General features: G+C 41.9%; 1 protein-coding gene across 6 annotated transcripts in view; it reads left to right on the forward strand.

The window, feature by feature from the left end:
- EPM2A (EPM2A glucan phosphatase, laforin) overlaps positions 1–21,107 on the forward strand; it is a 183,675-nt gene that overhangs the window by 80,440 nt on the left and 82,128 nt on the right. Inside the window, exon 2 of one of the 6 annotated variants that reach the window (XM_073557623.1) lies at positions 3,583–3,761. The exons of the other annotated variants lie outside the window; for them this stretch is intronic. The gene's annotated coding sequence lies outside the window, so the exon portion shown is untranslated. The remainder of the gene's footprint in view (positions 1–3,582; positions 3,762–21,107) is intronic. 6 annotated transcript variants of the gene reach the window in all.

Raw genomic sequence — 21,107 nt, forward strand, 5'->3', positions numbered from 1 at the left:
GTTACTTTCATGATTCAAGAACAATGCCCTCCCAGTTTTCCCTGTGTTCATTGGACTGCGATGTGTATAAGAAGGGTGACGTGGGAGAACTAGACACACCCCCAGGAAGAAGCACGGGCGAAACGCGCGTTGGGGTGCGGGGAAGCAGCATCCTACTCTATGCCTAACTCCACTGTGCACACTGCTTAGGTAATATGTATTTGGCCATTCATTCATCACATTTATTTTCATGCTTTGGGTCATTTTAACCTGCATACATGAGAGACTGTGGTAGCGCTGTAGCAGCAATGGCTGCATATATTGCATATTGTGGGTGATTAGAATCCACATACGTGTAAGGCTATGGTGGTGTAGCAGCAGCAATAGCTGATTAATGAATAGTTATTTAATGGTGTGAATTGTGTGTTAGATTCTATTCAAATCAAGGCAGTATATTTCATTCACATCTATGCAGGATTTTGCATGCAATTTTATACAGCCATTTAGCCCTGTTGTATCTAATTAAAGATACTAAGTATATTGTGGGGCATATTATATGTGTAAAGCTATGGTGGTGTAGCAGCAGCAACAGCTGATTAATGGTGTGAATTATGTGTTAGATTCTATTCAAATTAAGGCAGTAAATTTTATTCACATCTATGCAGGTTTTTGCATGCAATTTTCTGCAGCTATGTGTAAGGCTCTGGTGGTGCAGCAGCAACAGCTGATTAATGAATAGTCATTCAATGGTGTGAATTATGTGTTAGATTCTATTCAAATTAAGGCAGTAAATTTTATTCACATCTATGCAGGTTTTTGTATGCAATTTTCTGCAGCCATGTGTTAGGCTATGGCGGTGTAGCAGCAGCAACAGCTGATTAATGAATAGTTATTCAATGGTGTGAATTGTGTGTTAGATTCTATTCACATTAAGGCAGTAAATTTTATTCACATCTATGCAGGTTTTTCGCATGCATTTTTCTACAGCCATGCTATCGTGGTGTAGCAGCAGGAACAGCTGATTAATGAATAGTTATTCAATGGTGTGAATTATGTGTTAGATTCTATTCAAATTAAGGCAGTAAATTTTATTCACACCTATGCAGGTTTTTTGCATGCAATTTTCTATAGTTTTATTAAAAATGTATCTAATCAATAAATACTAAGTATATTGTTGGGCATATTATATTATTCAGGATACTGTAGTCATTTTCTTTAAATTTTGACTCATTATATAATTGAATTTGTATCCTTTTGCTGTTTCTCCTTCCTATAAATGTTGGTTTGAGGCAATGGTTTTATGGTTGTTTGTCAATTGTTTAATAAAACATGTATTTTATGAAATGAGTGACACTCTTGGTTATTGGGTCACCTGACAGTGACATAACCTTTGTGATATATTTGTGCATTGAGAGTGTAGCCCGCTCCTTTGAAGGATAATGGGCTTGGGTATTGTGCTTACCAAAAGTGGGATGATGTAGTAATCCGCAAAGCGGATAAAGGAGGAAATATCGTTATTCTAGATAGGGATTATTACATAAAGGAAGCTTTGTCCCAATTGGAGGATAGATCGACTTTTATGTCCCTTTGGATTGCAATCCGACAGAAAGATTTAAAAACAAATTGAGAACTTTTTTGAGAAAAAATGTTGAAAATGGCATTTTATCAAAAAAGAGAGCTGAAAATCTGATGCCTGATTTCCCAGAGATTGCTCATTGGTATAGCATTCCAAAGATTCATAAGTCTATTACGCAACCCCCGGGTCGTCCCATAATATCGGGCATTAATTCATTGACAGAACCGTTATCACAATATTTAGACTGGCTCCTTAAACCATTACTTTCTCAGATTCCCTCCTATGTAAAAGATTCAGGGGATTTTATCTCCATTTTAAAAAAACTTTGATTGGCAGTCAAGTTTTTCTTTAACCACAATTGATGTAGTGAATCTTTATACACGGATTCCTCAAAAAAATGCTATTGAATGCTATTGAAGCTATTCAAAAAATCTTGATGAATTCTGACAAAAGTTCTGATTGGATTACGTTTATTTTAGATAGATTGGACTTTGTATTATCTCATAATGCATTTAAATTTCTGAACCAATGGTATCTTCAGAAAATCAGTACCGCTATGGGGACGCCCGTAGCATGTGTTTTTGCTAATTTGTTTCTAGCAGTATTTGAAGAAAAATATATTACAAATATTTCCAATCCTTTCTTAAAACACATGCGCATCTTCCTGAGATTTGTGGATGATATTTTCATCATATGGGATGGATCTCAAAATGATTTTGATAATTTCGTTAAATATCTAAACAAAATCAATGTAGATAATATGCGATTTACCTCCTGCTTTGGACAAAAAAATATAGAATTTTTGGATGTAAAAATCAATATTGTCGATGGTAATATGATCACCAGGGTACATAGAAAACCAACCGCGACTAATTCACTCTTACATTTTAACAGTGCACATCCCATGCACACTAAAAAAGGGCTTCCTTTTAGTCAGATGGTTAGATTAAGGAAACTGAACAATAACGATGATATCTGTAATAAACAAATTGAGGAATTAAAAACACGTTTGTTGAGGAGAGGTTATCCCATTGGCATTCTGAATGAAGCTCATGAACGGGTTAAAGCTATATCTCAAAGCGATTTATTAAAGAGGGTCACTAAACGTCACAAAAAGCAAATACATAGTGAAATAAATCCACAAAAGAGATTTTTCTTTAGTTTTAAACATAGTTCCATTGATAGGGTTATACACACAGCCATCAGAAAAAATCGGCATGTTTTGCGCTCTGATAAAGATTTGAAGGAAATCTGTACTATGGCTCCGCAATTTGCATATAAACTCACTAATAATATAACTGATCTTATAGTTCATAATCGTTTGTTACCTCTTGATAAAAACTGGTTACAAAAAAATTCACCAAAAGGGAACTTTAAATGCGGTAACTGTAATTATTGTCACTTACATATGACTACTAATCCTTTAAAAATCGGACCCATTCAGCATAGAGTAAAAGATTTTATTTCTTGTAAAAGTAAATTTGTGGTATATATTTTGTTTTGTCCTTGTTTATTTTTTTACATAGGAAAAATTATTAGACCACTTGCAACAAGATTCCGTGAACATTATCATTCGATTAGTACAGGAAAAGTGTCCTTGTGCTTAATATAACATATGCAAGAAAAACATAATTCCAACCCGGAATTATTACGCTTTGCTGGTTTAGAAATTGTAAAAGTTCCACCACAAGGTGGTAATCATAATAAATTGTTGATGAGACACGAAGCCAGATGGATAATTAAATCCAAAGCGCAGGATCCTTTAGGACTGAATGATAGGTTGGATCTGTCTATTTTTTTGTAAAGAGAGAAAAAAGTTTTTGTAAAGAAATTTTTTGTAAAAAACTCCTTTTGTAAAAAAAATTTTCAGTAAAGAAAATAATTTTTTGTAAGGATCTTTATACACTCTTTTTAAAAAAATTTCTTGTTGTGATTGTTCCTGCAGTCAGCATAAAGATGTAATTATGTTACTTGTTTTTAATTGAAAATGTCCATGCATGTTTGTTTAAATGTTCACCTGTTGTTAGTCATAGACCTATTTAAGGAAATGACATCACGTAATTACACACCTGGACCTGTTGAAGCATCTGTGTACACGTAACGGCTGTCGTCCGTCTTTTTTCCCCGCATGCCGAATGGTATCTGCCCGTCCTTTATTGTGTGACCTTTAATGGTTGAATAAAGAAACACTGCACTGCAAATCTGGGTGAGTGCCGCATCTGTTTCCTTTCTTGTTTTAAGTTGATGTTTTTATTGGTAACATTTCCAGGCACATAACATTTTTTTTTTTATTGCTTCCTATTCTGATTTTTGAAAGGCAGAATGAACAAAAACCAGCAATCTATAAGTATTTTTTAAAATTTTTTATGCCGTTCACTGTATGGTAAAAGTGACAAGGCAACTGTATTCTTCAGGTTAGTACGATTACAGCAATACTACAGTTATATCATTTTTCAAAATGGTTTGCCGCTTGTACACAAAACTATTTTCTAGAAAAAAGAATTGTTTTGCATCGCTATATTCCAAGAACTATAGCTTTTTTTCTCCGCAGACCGAGCTATATGGCGGCTTGTTTTTTGTGGGACAAAATTACGTTTTCAGCAATACCATTTTAATTTCCATTTGACTTTTTTATTGCGTTTTATTCCTTTTTTTGTCTGCGGTAAGATGAAAAATTACAGTTTTTTTCTCACTTTTTTTTACGGTGCTTACTGAAGGGGTTAACTAGTGTAACAGTTTACAGGACTAGTCATTCCGAACTCAGAGATACCAAATGTGTACTTTTTATGTTTTAGTGTTTTTTTTCCATAAATCTCTATATAAAAATGAATGTGTGTGTATCACCAACCAATCATGAAGCATCTTTCATTTCACCAGAGCTATTCAAAAGAAGCTGAGCTGTGATTGGTTGCTATGAGCAACAGTTTTCCTTGCAAGCAATCACTAAGCATCTCTCATTTCTCCAGAGCTGGTTAAAAGAAGCTGAGCTGTGATTGGTTGCTATGACCAACAGTTTTCCCACTTGACAACACCTCAGCAGACACTGACATGGTGGGAGAAATATAGCATCTTCGGGAACATAAGCTCCCAGCCATTGTCTGCCCCCCTGAAAGGAGCACAGAGCACATGACAGAAATGAATCCCCCTCTCCAGTGTCCATATACAGTTGTGGCCAAAAGTATTGACACCCCTGCAATTCTGTCAGATAATACTCAGTTTCTTCCTGAAAATTATTGCAAACACAAATTCTTTGGTATTATTATCTTCATTTAATTTGTATTAAATGAAAAAACACAAAAAGAATTGTCCTAAAGCCAAATTGGATATAATTCCACACCAAACATAAAAAAGAGGGTGGACAAAAGTATTGGCACTGTTCGAAAAATCATGTGATGCTTCTCTAATTTGTGTAATTAACAGCACCTGTAACTTACCTGTGGCACCTAACAGGTGTTGGCAATAACTAAATCACACTTGCAGCGAGTTGACATGGATTAATGTTGACTCAACCTCTGTCCTGTGTCCTTGTGTGTACCACATTGAGCATGGAGAAAAGAAAGAAGACCAAAGAACTGTCTGAGGACTTGAGAAACCAACTTGTGAGGAAGCATGAGCAATCTCAAGGCTACAAGTCCATCTCCAAAGACCTGAATGTTCCTGTGTCTACCGTGCGCAGTGTCATCAAGAAGTTTAAAGCCCATGGCACTGTGGCTAACCTCGCTAGATGTGGACGGAAAAGAAAAATTGTCAAGAGATTTCAACGCAAGATTGTGCAAATGTTGGATAAAGAACCTCGACTAACATCCAAACAAGTTCAAGCTGCCCTGCAGTCCGAGGGTACAACAGTGTCAACCCTTACTATCCATCTGAATGAAAAGGGACTGTATGGTAGGAGACCCAGGAAGACCCCACTTCTTACCCCGAGACATAAAAAAGCCAGGCTGGAGTTTGCCAAAACTTAACTGAAAAAGCCTAAAACGTTTTGGAAGAATGTTCTCTGGTCAGATGAGACAAAAGTAGAGTTGTTTGGGCAAAGGCATCAACATAGAGTTTACAGGAGAAAAAAAAGAGGCATTCAAAGAAAAGAACACGGTCCCTACAGTCAAACATGGCGGAGGTTCCCTGATATTTTGGGGTTGCTTTGCTGCCTCTGGGACTGGACTGCTTGACAGTGTGCATGGCATTATGAAGTCTGAAGACTACCAACAAATTTTGCAGCATAATGTAGGGCCCAGTGTGAGAAAGCTGGGTCTTCCTCAGAGGTCATGGGTCTTCCAGCAGGACAATGACCCAAAACACACTTCAAAAAGCACTAGAAAATGGTTTGAGAGAAAGCACTGGAGACTTCTAAGGTGGCCAGCAATGAGTCCAGACCTGAATCCCATAGAACACCTGTGGAGAGATCTAAAAATGGCAGTTTGGAGAAGGCACCCTTCTAATATCAGGGACCTGGAGCAGTTTGCCAAAGAAGAATGGTCTAAAATTCCAGCAGAGCATTGTAAGAAACTCATTGATGGTTACCGTAAGCGGTTGGTCGCAGTTATTTTGGCTAAAGGTTTTGCAACCAAGTATTAGGCTGAGGGTGTCAATACTTTTGTCTGGCCCATTCTTGGAGTTTTGTGTGAAATGATCAATGTTTTGCTTTTTACTTCATTCTCTTTTGTATTTTTTGATTTAAGACAAATTAAATGAAGATAATAATACCAAAGAATTTGTGTTTGCAATCATTTTCAGGAAGAAACTGAATATTATCTGACAGAATTGCAGGGGTGTCAATACTTTTGGCCACAACTGTACCATCACACATCCTCCATCCTATAGGCACATCTTCGCTCTTAAGGGGATCATTGGTATGGAAGTCAGAGCAAATCCATCCAGCGCTTTGGTTTTGACCCCAGGCCTCTCTTAAAGGGATCCCCGGCATGGAAGTTAGGACCGTTGCACTCAGCTCTGTGGTTCTGACCCCAGGGTCTCTTAAAGGGATCATTGGTATGGAATTTAGGGTAAATCTACTCTGCGCTTTGGTACTGACCCCAGGCCCTTCTTAAAGAGATCTCCGGTATGGAAGTCAGGGCAAATCCATCCAGCGCTTTAATTCTGACCCCAGGCCTCTCTTAAAGGGATCCCCAGTATGGAAGTCAGGGCAATTGCCTTCAAATGCTCTGGTACTGACCCCAGGCTCTCTTAAAAGGGATCTCCTGCATGGAAGTTTGGTCAAATCCCTCGGCACTCTGATTCTGACCCCATGGTTCTATTAAAGGGATCATTGGTATGGAAGTGAGGGCAAATCCACTCAGCGCTCTGTTTCTGACCCAAGTCCCCTCTTAAAGGGATCCTCGGTACAGAAAGTGAGGGAAAATCCACTCTGCGCTTTGGTTCTGACCCCAGGCCTCTCTTAAAGGGATCTCCAGTATGAAAGTTAGGGTAAATCCCTCAGTGCTCTGATTCTCACCCCAGGCTTCTATTAAAGGGATCATTGGTATGGAAGTCAGGGCAAATCCACTCAGCGCTCTGGTTCTGGTGCCAGGCCTCTCTTAAAGGGATCCCCACTATGGAAGTGAGGACCGTTCCACTCAGTGCTCTCGTTCTGACTCCAGGCTGACAGGATGATGTGGGATATTAGTGGTAGTTGTCTGGTGGCTCTGGCTGATGGGATGATGTGGGATATTAGGAGTAGTAGTCCAGTGGCTCTGGCTGACGGGATGATGTGGGATATTATGGGTAGTAGTCCGGTAGCTCTGGCTGACGGGATGATGTGGGATATTATAGTGAATGTGGCTATGCGGAATGGGCGGGGCTCTACACTCAGCTTTATATATATATATATATATATATATATATATATATATTCATTATAATTTGTTATAACTATCCGTAGTTAGTTACTATGTCTGGGCAGCGCCGGGCTCTTCAGTTAGTACTGTATATTTATAAATATAATATTTTCTTTCTTTTTTTTATTCATTTTATGATTTTTTTTTTTAAATGTAAAAATATATATATATATATATATATATATATATATAATATATTTTTTTTTTATTTTTTTTTACTTTTTCCCTGTATGGGACTTTAACTTTTATTAGTCTGATCGCTGGTACAATGCATTGCAATGCATTATACCTGTCAGTGCTGCACTGACAGAAAACCTTTTAGAGGGACATGGTCTTAACAGGTTCCCTACAGCTGGCAGACCCGGAGGTCGCCATGATGACGATCAGGCCAACGCAATTACATCTCTGGGGCGCCGATCGGATAAGAAAGGGAGCCCCCTCTCATATTTCCTAAATGCTGCCATCAATATCTATCACGGCATTTATGGGGATTAACAGCCAGGGGTGGTGGGGACACTGTTCCTGGCTGTGACACTCGGGGCCCTGCTATCAAGTAGGCCAAGCTTCCGGCAGCAATTGTGCAGGCACTGCTTCTGTGCTCATATGATCGACAAGACATATCTTTTCATCACAGGTACGGAACCCCTACACGACCATGACATATAGGTACGTAAAAGGTTGTGTAAGGTTTTAACACTAAGTGGAGCATCTGCCCGCATTTGACATGACAACCAATTGTAATGCTGGTTTTCATCATGATTGCTGTAATTGTGGGCAGGATCTCCCCACTCATGTGTGATATCACTCATCCCTTCCACTTTCAGGTGTTTGCAAAATGAGGGAGGATGATAATGTTTAGGATTACAATGCAGAGCCATTTTGTTAGTGACTGTAATGTGATATTGATGTGTGAACAGTACAGTTGAGAGAAACAGATCGGCCAGATTCATAAGTCACCGACTTATTCCAAAGTCGGGGTTCGCCGACCGAAACCCGACCATAGCGTAAAGTCGGCCATGCGGTCGGCAAAACGAGCGCCAAAGTCGGATTTCCCAGAATGCTTGCAGGCACCTTTTTTTCAGCCAATGAGCAAGGACGTACACTGTGGGCAACGAGATGATGTGCAGTGTCCCCCACCTTCATAGAGAAGTGCATTGCAGTGATTGGCTTGCTTTGGGGGCCGTCATAGTGTCTTTAAAAGCCCTGACCGCCGACCTCCATTTTACTTCTGCCGATCTTAACTTAACAGTAGGGAGAGGTTGTTGTTTATCCATAGGGAGAGTGTTAGGGCTGTAAAGATATAAGAAGTTCTTATGTGCTTGTGCTGATAGCAATTGTGCTGTACAGGGGAGGATTTTCTTGTGTGCAGCAGCGCTGGTTATTAGGCTGCCTGATAGCTGTACTGCTGTGTGTACACTGCTGTGTAGACTGCTTTTTACACAGCACTAATACTTTTATTCTTTTTTTCTGCACAGTTACCGACCGTTCATTTTTTCCCATACCGTATAGAGCTGTACGCTCCTCACACACTACCGTGTACCGGCTGGTATCACGGACAAATACATGCTGACTATCTGTGTGTGACTCCGGAAATAAATACAGAGATTTACATTTTCCCCTACACCGTATACAGCTGTACGCTCCTCATACAGTACCGTATATCTGCTGTTTGTATTACGATCAAATCCATACTGAATGAGCGTCTGTGTGTGACTTCGGAAATAAATACGGAGATTTAAATTTTCCCCTACACCGTATACAGCTGTACGCTCCTCATACAGTACCGTAGATCTGCTGTTTGTAATACGGTCAAATCCATACTGAGTGAGCGTCTGTGTGTGACTCCGGAAATATATACAGAGATTAAAATTTTTCCCTACACCGTTTACAGCTGTACGCTCCTCATACAGTACCATATATCTGCTGGTATTTTTGGTACATTTTCCCAAACATGAGGAAGTATGGTGGAAGAGGCCGCTGACGTGGGCAGGGGGGCCAGCTGGTACTGATGGTGGTGGTCGTGCATCTGCTGGTAGTGCCAAAAGCACAATAGCACCTAAAGCAGGAAGTGTTGAGCCTGTGTCATCGTCTGGCTCCAGAAGCCCTGGAACGCTCACTTTTCTTGGAGTAGGTAAACAACTTTTAAAGCCGGAGCATCAGGAACAGGTTTTGGCGTACATTGCCGAAACAGCCTCCAGCTCTATCGCCTCCTCTTCTGAAGTTTCAAAAACTGCAAACACTGAGTCCTCAGTGCAGGCACCTGGTCAGGAACAACACCTTTCCTTGTGTCCTTCACCCCCACTAAAAGTGAAGGATGCGGCAGGCCACACTTCAGATTACTCTCTGGAGCTCTTTTCACATACCCTGCCTAAAGGCCCCTTTACATTTAGCGATGCACCAGCAATCCCGACCACGATATGACCCGGTCAGGATCGCTGGTGCATCACTAAATGGTCACTAGTGACCTGCCATACAGGCAGATCTCACTAGTGATGCAGCAGCGGTTGGCGGTCGTACTTACCTTTCAGACATGGCGAGGGTGTCCGTCTTCCGCCTACGTCCATGGCTCGCCCGTCGGCACCAGCAGGAAGCCGACGACGAGAAATGGACCAGGCCGATCTCGCGCAATCAGCGATAGCCAGCGGGGGAGCCGGTCGGAGGTGAGTATCACATGTAGCGATATCGCTAGCAATATCGCTGCTGCGTCACAAAATCAGTGACACTTTAGCGATATTGCTAGCGATATCGCTATGTGTAAAGCCCCCTTAAGTTATCAAGTTAAATCCTGAATTCCCCAGTCCAAGATAAATATGACATGGAGTGCACTGATGCACAGCCAGTGCTATATGATTCTGCTGGTACATTCACCAAGAGCACTGCATTGCCCTTAGTGTACTGAGCCAGATTCTGACCCTGATGAAACTCAAGTGCCCCTTCCTGCATACCATACCACCTTACACGGTGACACAGAGGAAGGTGCAGATGAAATTGAAGAGGAGGTGATGGATAACCCAGTTGTTGACCCGGATTGGCATCCATTGGGGGAAGAGGGTGCCGCTGGCAATAGCTCAGAAGCGGAGGAGGATCCACAGCAGGCATCGACATCACAGCTGCGGTTATCTGGCAGGCCCGTAGCAGTCCAAAAACGTGTTAAAAAACAAAAAGAGTAGCAGGACAGTTTGGCCAGATGGTCAAATTAGCACAGCGTGCAAGCCCTGAAAATTTTTCCCATAGTAGGAAGAGTGCAGTGTGGCACTTTTTTGACCAAAATCCTATTGATGAGGCAAAGGTTATCTTTAAGAAGTGCGGAAGGACCTTTAGCCGAGGGAAAAATCTCCGAAATTTGAATACCAGTTGCGTGCTTAGACATGTAAACACCATGCACTTGCAAGCATGGACAGACTACAAAACCTCAGGTAGCACACGTGCACCTGCTCCGACTGAAGGTAGCCAGCAATGCTACATCGCTTCCCCCACTGTAAGCCCACCGGTTAGCACACCACCTGCAAGAAATGTAGAGGTGTCGTCGCAAGGCCAAAGCAGTCAGGAAATCACAATGTTTTTCCAACAAAAGACTGCATCTTGGTCATCACCAACCCCCTCTCATTCTGCCATGTCCACCACTAGTTCCACCATATGCAGCTCTCAAGTCCAGCTCACCCTAGCAGAGACTCTGAGTAGGACAAGAAAGTATTCATCCTCTCATCCGCGTACACTGGCTTTGAACGCCTACATTGCCAAACTGATCTCATTAGAGATGATGCCCTTCCATTTGGTTGAAAGCGCAGCATTCCGAGAGCTCATGGCCTGCGCTGTCCCACGCTATAACCTACCCAGTTGGCACTTCTTTTCTAGAAAAGCCATCCCTGTCCTCCACCTGCTTGTGAAAGACTGCTGTTGTGAGTTCATTTTCCCCTCCGTCACTGAGGCCTGGTGAACTCCCTATTCTAGTGAAGGAAGGTAGTGAGCCTGATTATCAGGCACCTGGGACTAATGAAGACGATTGGCTGAGTGGAGTCACTGACTGGATTTAAGGCAGCCTACGCCCTTTCTGTCCTGCGGGTGATTTCTCTGTGGACTCTTGGACACCAGTCTGATTCCTGCTCTCCTAAAGCTAAGTTTTCTGTTGTGCCTCTTTGCATCAAAGATTTGTTTTTGTTTTTCTTGCTTTTTGGGATTCTGCCACTCCCTGCTGGAGTGTGCAGTGTTCCTTGAGCTCTGTCTTCTGAAAGTACCTGAGTGCTGATTTAGTTTTTGAAGCTTAGTTGCTTCAGGGCCATTTTTATATCAGCTTGTTGGCTTTTGTCTCTGATAGGGTTTTGGCAGATTGCAGACAGCAGCCTTCCTATCCGTTCCTATCTAGGTAGTTTTTGGGCCCCGTCTTTGCTCAGCCTGTCTTTCTGTCTGTGTAAGTGTTTTCATCTTGCTTCACCGTCATTATATGTGGGGGGCTGCCTATTGCTTTGGGGTCTGCTCTGGGGCAGTTAGATTTCCCCTTTCCTTCTTTAGGCCTATGTATCTCTCCGGCTGTGATCGAGGGGTCTAGGTCATCGTAGGAACCCCCCACGGCTACTGCTAGTTGTGTTGATAGGTTCAGGGGTCTGCAATCTGATAGTTGCCAACTTCTCTGGTTTTCAGGACTTAGCTAGCATTTCTGTTTTTGCCTCCTACGGTGACTCTATCATAACAGACTGCATTGTACATGCACTCAAACAATCAGTGAGTGGAAAGGTGCACCTCACAACAGATGCATGGGCCAGTAGGCATGGCCAGGGCCGTTATGTGTCCATCACTATGCACTGGGCGAATGTGGTGGATGCAGGGTCCACAGGGGACAGCGGCGGTGGGACAGTGCCGCCTAGCCCACGGTATAGGCAACAGTTGGCTGTAGGCATTCGACCCTCCACCTCCTCCTCCAGAAGCAAAAGCTTGTCGACAGAGCGCAGTCATATAAGCACTCCATCCGCAGCTGCCAGTGTTGCACACGAGGTGTCCTACTGTCGAACAGCTAGTGGAAAGCATCAGCAGGCTGTTTTAAAGATGATGTGTTTGGGTGACAACAGACACACCGTGGAAGTACTGGCCGACTACTTGCAGCGAGAAACTGAGTTGTGGCTGGGCAGTCTACATCTTGAGCCAGGCAATGTAGTCAGTGATAACGGACATAATTTTGTGGTGGCTATAGCCCTGGAAAAACTCAGACACACACCTTGCTTGGCTCACACCTTGAACCTGGTGGTGCAGTGCTTCATAAATAATTATCTGGAGTTACCAGCCCTGCTCCATAAGGTGCGAAGACTGTGCTCGCACATCCGTTGCTCGCCCGTAGATTCAAGTCATATGCAGAGGCTGCAGCGATCGCTCCACCTCCCCAAGCACCGCCTAATCATAGACATTGCAACAAGGTGGAACTCCACCATGCACATGGTTGAGAGGCTGTGCGAACAGAGGCAGGCTGTAATGCATTTGTGGGAGGATACACAGGCAGGCAGTTTGAGGGCAGACATCGAGTTGTCAGGTGTGCAGTGGTCAAAGCTGAAAGACCTCTGTAAAGTCCTTCAGTGTTTTGAGGAATGCACACGGCTGGTAAGCGCAGACTACACCATCATAAGCATGAGCATCCCACTTGTGCGTCTGCTCACGCAAACTTTGACGCACATTAAGGATCAGTCGTCTGCAGCGGAGGAGGAGGGAAGCCTTGATGACAGTCAGGCATTGTCTGCTCAGGGAATTGTCCTGGATGAGGTGGAGGAAGAAGAGGAAGAGGAGGAGGATGAGGGGGATGATTATTTTGGGGAAGAGGATGCTTCTCAGGGGCAAGAGAAAATGTTGGCTTGCCAAGGTCAGGTGCACGGTTTGTGCGTGACTGGAGGGATGTGGATTTGGCAGAAAGTGCTCCTCCATCCACCACTGGCAGTGCATCATTGACACCTGGAACATTGGCCCACATGTGTGATTATCTCTTGCGAATCCTAAAAAGGGACCCCCGCATTGCCAAAATTATGAAGGATGACGACTACTGGTTGGCCAGCATCCTCGATCCACACTATAAAGGCAAATTACAGAACATCATGCCACAGGAGAACCTAGAGCTAATATTGGCGAACAAACAAGCAACTCTGGTAAACCGTTTGTTAAAGGCATTCCCAGCACACAGCAGCAGTGCAGGTTCTACCACGAGCCGTACTGGGCAACATGGAAGAGGTGTTAGTGGTGCACACAGCCGAAGTGGCGTTGGAGACGGGTTTCATGACCATGTTGTGGACTGATTTCTCGAGTACTGCTCACGCGACTGGTAATACTGAATCGATTGCAACAGACAGGAGACAGCAGTTGTCAACTATGGTTCAAAATTACCTCTCCTCCCCTATCGATGTTCTCCCTTACGTTTCATTCCCCTTTGACTACTGGGCCTGTAAACTGGACACCTGGCCTGAATTGGCACAATATGCCTTACAGGAGCTCGCTTGCCCTGCTGGTAGTGTGCTATCAGAAAGAGTATTCAGCGCTGCTGGATCAATCCTGACAGAAAGAAGGACCTGGCTGTCGACCCAAAATGTAGGTGATCTCACCTTCATTAAAATGAACCATGCTTGGGTTTCAAAGGATTTTGTACCACCTTCCCCTGATGACACATAGGTTGCCAGCAAAATGGCTCGCTTTGTCCTCCTCTTCCTCCGACTTCTCCAATTCCTCCATTTGCAGCTGCTGAACATCCAGCCTACACTTCAACATATGCCGGTTTTCCCACCTCCCTAACTGGGCTGTACCCCCCCCCCCCCCCGCAACTTTAGCCAAATCACCCCCAGTTTTCAATGCGTTACTATTATTATGAAGTCAATTAAGGTTGACAAGCTTAAGTAATAAGAATTGATGTTGTTACCTTTGAAATGGGCACTGTAGGTGTGTTTACTGTCCTCCACTCACTGCCAACTTTTATTCCCCATTGACTTGCATTGGGGTCGGGTTTCGGTCGGAACTCCGACTTTCGCCGATAGTCGGCCGATTTCGTTTGACTCGACTTTCCCGGAGGCAAAGTCGCTCATCTCAAGTGGACAGTGTTGAAACAAAATGTCAGAAGTTTGAAAAAATGTAGCTGTGTCAGGCTTGTTTTTTTGCATAGTGAGCTGACATTTTTATTCAGTTCTATTTTGGGCTGCATACAGTATGATGTTTTGCTTGTTTTTTGTAAGAAGTTAAGGTGATTCTATAAAAGTACAATTCAATTTTTGTGTAGGGATTAATTATAGATTTTGATTGGACCTTTAAGGATGCAGTTAGTGCATGCTATGTTTTTTATTTGTTTTTAATTGATTTATTCTTCATGGCAGAGAAGTAGTATGATTTAAATTTTAAAATTTTTTGTTAGTTATGTTTACTTTGTCTTTAGTGCTTAGGTTTACTCCAAAGTCCCAATAGGGTTAGTGAGTGATGATAATGTATGCAAAGTGCTGCGGAATATGTATGTTCTATATAAGCAAGAATAATAAATACAGGCATTTTATTTTAAAAGCCTACTATTCTCAGATAACCTTGAAGGCCCACTTATACCAGCTGATAATTAGGCAATCACCCAACAAATAAGCAAAGCACTCATTCAGCAGGTGGTATGACTTTTAAGCAAGCACTAAATCTCATTGTTCTCCAAAGCACATAGTCCAGTGTAAACAGGTGATGTGCTGCCGATACCAAGATCTTCTGTGCACATAGTACGCTCATGGACTCGAATAAACTGGCCAATGCACAACTGCAGATTGACTATCGTGTAGCTAATCAGCGGTCGGCACGTCTAAATGTGCCCTTACATTGTAGTTCAGCAATAGTATGCTGTGTTGCAATTTAATTCAGGCAAGTTAATGACAGTTTGGGTTAAAGTAAGTTAATTATGTCTTGGCATCTCTCAGTGTAAATTACTTTATCGGATTGCATTAGTTTTCAGGTAAGCTTTTGAATAATGAACCATGAGCTTCTATTTCCATAGACCTTTTCAAAAGCGCTTTTAAGTTTAGATGACCTTGGGTGACTAATTTAATCTTCTGGTGCTGGAGGCAAGAAAACATTACTGACCTTGGTCTTGTTTTGTTACCGGCTTAATGTGAACTTCCATCAAAGCTATCATTTAAGTTTTGTTGTTTTTTTTTCATTCATTTTATTTTCTCTGTCAATTTTGAATGTTTATAGCAGAAATATTGTCTTTAGGGCAAAATGTCCACTAATATTAAGCAAACACATTTTATGATTGTTTCCTGGAGTATTTCTAAGTTCGTATATTTTGAAATGTAAGTATTAACATGAATTTTATTGGTAATATATCTGTTCATTTTTGTTCAACTATGCAATAGCGGCTAGCTCTACATTGTTGGCATATTATATGCCCGATCGAAGTGGATCCCACATCTGAGGGCCCCGTCACACATAGCGACGCACCAGCGATCCCGACAACGATATGACCTTGTCAGGATTGCTGGTGTGTCGCTACATGATCGCTGGTGAGCTGCCAAACAGGCAGCTTCACCAGCGATCAGCACCAGCGACACGGGGTAACAAGCGACGCACGTTGCATAGTTACCCACTGTGTACCTTAGTTACCAGCGCGCTGGTGCAGGTAGCTGGTAACCAAGGTACACATCGTGTTTCTAAGCGGTGCGCGGCACTTAGAAACCCGATGTGTACCTTGGTTACCAGCTCTCTGCACCAGCGCGCTGGTAGCTAAGGTACACATCGGGTTTCTAAGCGCTGCGCGCCGCTTAGAAACCCTGTGTTTACCTTAGTTATCAGCGCCAGATCGCTGATCGCTGATCTCCCGCCTGTCACACGCAGTGATGCATGCTGGCCAGCGCGAGACCAGCTATAAAAAAATGTCCTTGCCATTCCAGGAAGATCAGCGATAACCGGCAGGGGGGTCGGTTGCTGGTCAGTGTCACACACAGCGATCTCGCTGGTGAGATCGCTGTTGCGTCACAAAACTTGTGACTCAGCAGCAATCTCGCTAGCAAGATCGCTATGTGTGACGGGGGGCTTGAAACCCTCACTTATCAGAAGAACATGCATGCTATGACTCTTGTTTTCTAATTCAATGCAGCTGCTGTTCCTATAGAGTTTAGTAATGAAGTAGCCAAATATGTATTTGGACTTCTCAATATAAGGGCTCACTCACATTTCTTTTTCATGTATGAGAAAAACTGCCCTAGTTTCATCTGTGAGTTTTTTTAGTTTCATCAGATTTTTGTCAAAGTTTTATCCGAGATTGGTCTTCAGTTTTTGCCAAGTTAGAAACAAATAACAAGTTTCTACACATCCTACTTTACAGTCTGTAAAAAACGGGCCACACTTGCATGGCATCCGAGTACTGTTCATGTGAATGGCCCCATTTACTATATTAGGTACAAGTTCTATCCGTGAAAAATACAGATAGAACTCATACTGATGTCTGAACAAGCCCTAAATTTATGTGGTTACACCATATATGGTTTATATGGGAAAATGCCGGATATCACTCGTTTCCAAGTTATTCTGTGGGGCTTTGCACATGTCTGATTTATTTTCCTGGCACCGAGAATTAGATGGCACTCACTCATTCAACTCTATGAATCCAGTTTTCACGGTTTGACATTATAGAGAAAGTGGAGAAACTTTTTTTTATTCTTCCTCAGAGAAAATTGGATTGCACTCTGATCAAACTCTGATAAGAGTGTGATTAGCGTAATTGGATCAATTTTCTCAGTTGTGGAGAAAACGGCCTTGTGAACCTAAGTGAAAAAACATGACTATCAAAATGCCTACTGCTAAATCTGACAACTTGCTGGGACTGTTGTACTTGCCGATAACAGACCTGTATGCAATTATTGTTAATTTGTGGTCAATACTTTTGATATGTCCTTTGGCATAGTTATTGTTTGCTTTGTTCTGTAATTGTAGAAATAAAGTTGTAATCACGTTTTCATCCTGGCAAAGCAGGAGATTCTAGAAACCATTCCCCAATGGTTTTAAGCAAGCTGTCAAGGAGCACTGAGAAATGTATTTATGTTCTACCTGAAATGCCCATGGCAAGATTTTCTTGTCTCTTTGCCCAGTTATTTGGTTAGGAATTAATGTTCTCTTCTCTTAATCACTCTACAAAAAAAATGAAAGACTTACCATGTTATAAACCCAAATGAATCGTTACACACCTCTGATGACTGTTGTCAGTGCTGACATTGTGTTACTTTACTGCAATTTATGTTTTATTTTTCAGACATCATTTTATGTTATTGTACATGTACAATTACCAGTCTTGGACTCGAGTCACTTTTACAGCTTTGTAAATATTCAGGCTAGAAAACCATTAGTGTCACCGCCTCAGAGCTGATGATAGATGGTCAATTAACTGGAGATCAGTAGTTGAAGAAAATTTCTTATTCTTTTTGGCAGAACCTTTAGAAACAAATTGAGTGAGACTGTGTCATGTAAGCTTTTAAATTACATCTTCTGTTTAATACTATCATGCTAAATTATTTTTTCTGAATTATGACTATTTTTTGTAGACCCTAAAGAATTTCTCTTGTTGTTTGGTTATTCAGTCGTCTAAAACACAACCTTAAAGCAATAAAGGATATTGCTGCTCGAAAATCCCATTAGACTCTCCCCAATATACTCCTAACCTTTTATCCCTCTATTGCTCCTTAAAGAGGTTGTCTGGTCTAGAATGACAAGCCTGTAGTCACTCTGTGTGACTACAGACTTTTAAATCCCCCCAGTGCACACACTGTGCAACGCGATGATTTGCCCGTAGGGATGGGCGAACCCGAACTGTAAAGTTCAGGATCCGTACCGAAAACTATCGGTCACAAGGAATCAAACACGGGTTTCAATGGTAAACCCTTGTTACAATTCGGGTCCATGGCCGGCTCTAAAAAAAAGCAGAAAGTTAGTAATAAACATTATAAGTATACTTACCTGTTCAGCGAAGCGCCCTCCCGTCCCGCTATCTCCCAGTCGCTTCAGCATCCGGGGCCTCTCATTGACTTCCGCCAGTATTCACTGCACCCGGAAGTTTTCAGCTTTTTCCGGCAGTGTTAGTACGGTGACGTCACCGCAAGAACACTGCCGGAAAAAGCCGAAGACTCCCGAGTGCAGTGAATACCAGCGGAAGTCAAGGAGCAGCCCCGGAAGCAGATGCAGCCGGGAATCAGCGGGGTGGGAGGACGCATCGCTGGTCAGGTAAGTATTATTATAATGTTTATTATTAATTTCCTGCTTTTTTTTTACAGTCCCCTTACCCCATCCCGTATCTGTAAAGACCAAGCTCGGGGATCGGACATAAGTTCGCGTCATCTCTGGCCCCGAACTCGAACTTTACAAAAAAATTTGGGCGAACCCGCCTATCTCGAACATCGGGGGGTTCGCCCATCACTATTCGAGGGTATCTGAACTGGGAAGACAGGTAAAGTGCATACTGCGGGCTAGATCCTGTCTAGTGGGCACTGCCTTGTTCAATTCACTATCACCCAATACACTATACACTCAATAACATCCTTTACTATTGTTCCAGTAAAGAAACTAAGGCTGGAGTCACACACAACGTATAAAAATACGGTCCGTTTTATACGGACGAGAATCGCAGAATTGTTCCCTGAACAGTGTTCCGTATGTCATCTGTGTGCAATGCGAGGATGCAATTTTCTCACATTTATACATCCATATGACATCCATATGGCATCCGTACAGCGAGATTTTCCCTCCGGCTTGCAAAATGGACATATAATGGATCCATGATCTCAAATATTCATGAAAACATATATACAGTCTATATATATATATATATATATATATATATATATATATATATATATATATATATATATATATATATATACAGTTGTGGCCAAAAGTATTGACACCCCTGCAATTCTGTCAGATAATACTCAGTTTCTTCCTGAAAATGATTGCAAACACAAATTCTTTGGTATTATCTTCTTATACGATGGACTACTTGCTAGAGATGGGGTGCACCTTACGAAGACTGGAAAGCATGTATTTGGAAGTCGCCTTGCTACACTTGTAAGGAGAGCTTTAAACTAGAACAACATGGGAAGGGAAGCAAAAGACCAGAAAAAGCCATACACCTGACAAATGCTATTGAGAACTCTGCTATTAGAAGTGGAAAGGAAGAACAAAGACGAAAGAATCTAATTAATAAAAATATTGGAGAAAGAGAAACCAATCACAAACTAAAATGTTTCTATACTAATGCACAAAGCATGGGCAACAAACAAGGAGAATTGGAACTACTAACACAGGAAACGAAATATGATGTCATTGGAATCACTGAAACTTGGTGGGACAATACACATGATTGGAATACAAGACTAGAAGGATACAACTTATTTGCAAGAAACAGACTTGATAAACGAGGAGGAGGTGTCGCATTGTATGTTAGAAACGCGTATATCTGCACAGAGATTGAAGCTTCAGAGACTGGGAGTTCTGTGGAAACTGTTTGGGTAAGAATACAAGGACAGAACAATGGAAAGGACACCATTGTAGGCATTTACTACAGGCCGCCTGTGCAAGCTGAAGCTATGGATGAACTCTTTATGCATCAAATGGCCAAGTTCTCCAAAAAATATGACATAGTTGTCATGGGAGATTTCAACTATCCAGACATTTGTTGGGAATCTCTCTCAGGCAAAACTAACAGGTCAAGGAAATTCTTATCCTCTCTTGCTGACAACTTTATCTTCCAAAAGGTAAGGGAGAAAACAAGGGGAACTGCTACCTTGGATCTAATCCTTATAAACAGGGAGGAAATGGTTGAGGAGGTAAAAGTGGCTGGGACCCTAGGAGGTAGCGACCATGCTATTTTAGAATTTTGGATAACTAGAGGCGGAAGACCTGTGAAGACTCAGACGTCAAGGTTAGATTTCAGAAAGGCAGATTTTAAGGGATTCAGAAAGAGAATTGGAGGGATCCAATGGCTGGATATCCTTAAAGACAAAAATGTCCAGGAAGGATGGGAAATCTTGAAATATGAAATTCTCAAAGCACAGTTGTTAACAATTCCGAAAAGAGGGAAGAATAGGAAGCAGTTAAGGAAACCAGGATGGATGAACACAGAACTTAAGCACATGCTAAAAAGGAAGAAAAAAATGTTTATAAAATGGAAAGAGGGAGGCATATCTAAAGAAGAATATAATGCTGTCTGCAGAACCTGCAGGGCACAAATCAGATTAGCTAAAGCTGAAAATGAATTGAGGCTTGCAAGAGATGTCAAAAGCAATAATAAAGGATTTTGGGGATATGTCAAAGGTAAAAGAAAAGTCAAAGATGCTATAGGATTTTTACAGGATGAAAATGATGAAATGGTAAGACAGGATGTTGAGAAGGCTGAACTTTTAAATTCCTATTTTGCATCTGTTTTCTCTCAGAAAGGAAATGTAACATCAACTGTTATTCACTGTCCTATTAAGGGAATAGAAGAATCCAGGATATCTATAAACAGAAAGATAGTGAGGAAACACTTAGCTAGCCTAAATGAATTCAAGTCTCCAGGTCCAGATGAATTACACCCCAGAGTACTGAAGGAGATAGCAGAAGAAATTTTTGAACCCCTCTCTATAATCTTTGAAAATTCTTGGAGAACAGAAGAAGTGCCAGAAGACTGGAGAAGAGCAAATGTTGTTCCTATCTTCAAAAAGGGGAAGAAGGTGGACCCAGGTAACTATAGGCCGGTGAGTCTG

Source organism: Dendrobates tinctorius, unplaced genomic scaffold (assembly GCF_039654945.1).
Source record: "Dendrobates tinctorius isolate UK_male_01 unplaced genomic scaffold, ASM3965494v1 ptg000250l, whole genome shotgun sequence".
In the NCBI taxonomy this organism is placed as follows: Eukaryota; Metazoa; Chordata; class Amphibia; order Anura; family Dendrobatidae; genus Dendrobates; species Dendrobates tinctorius.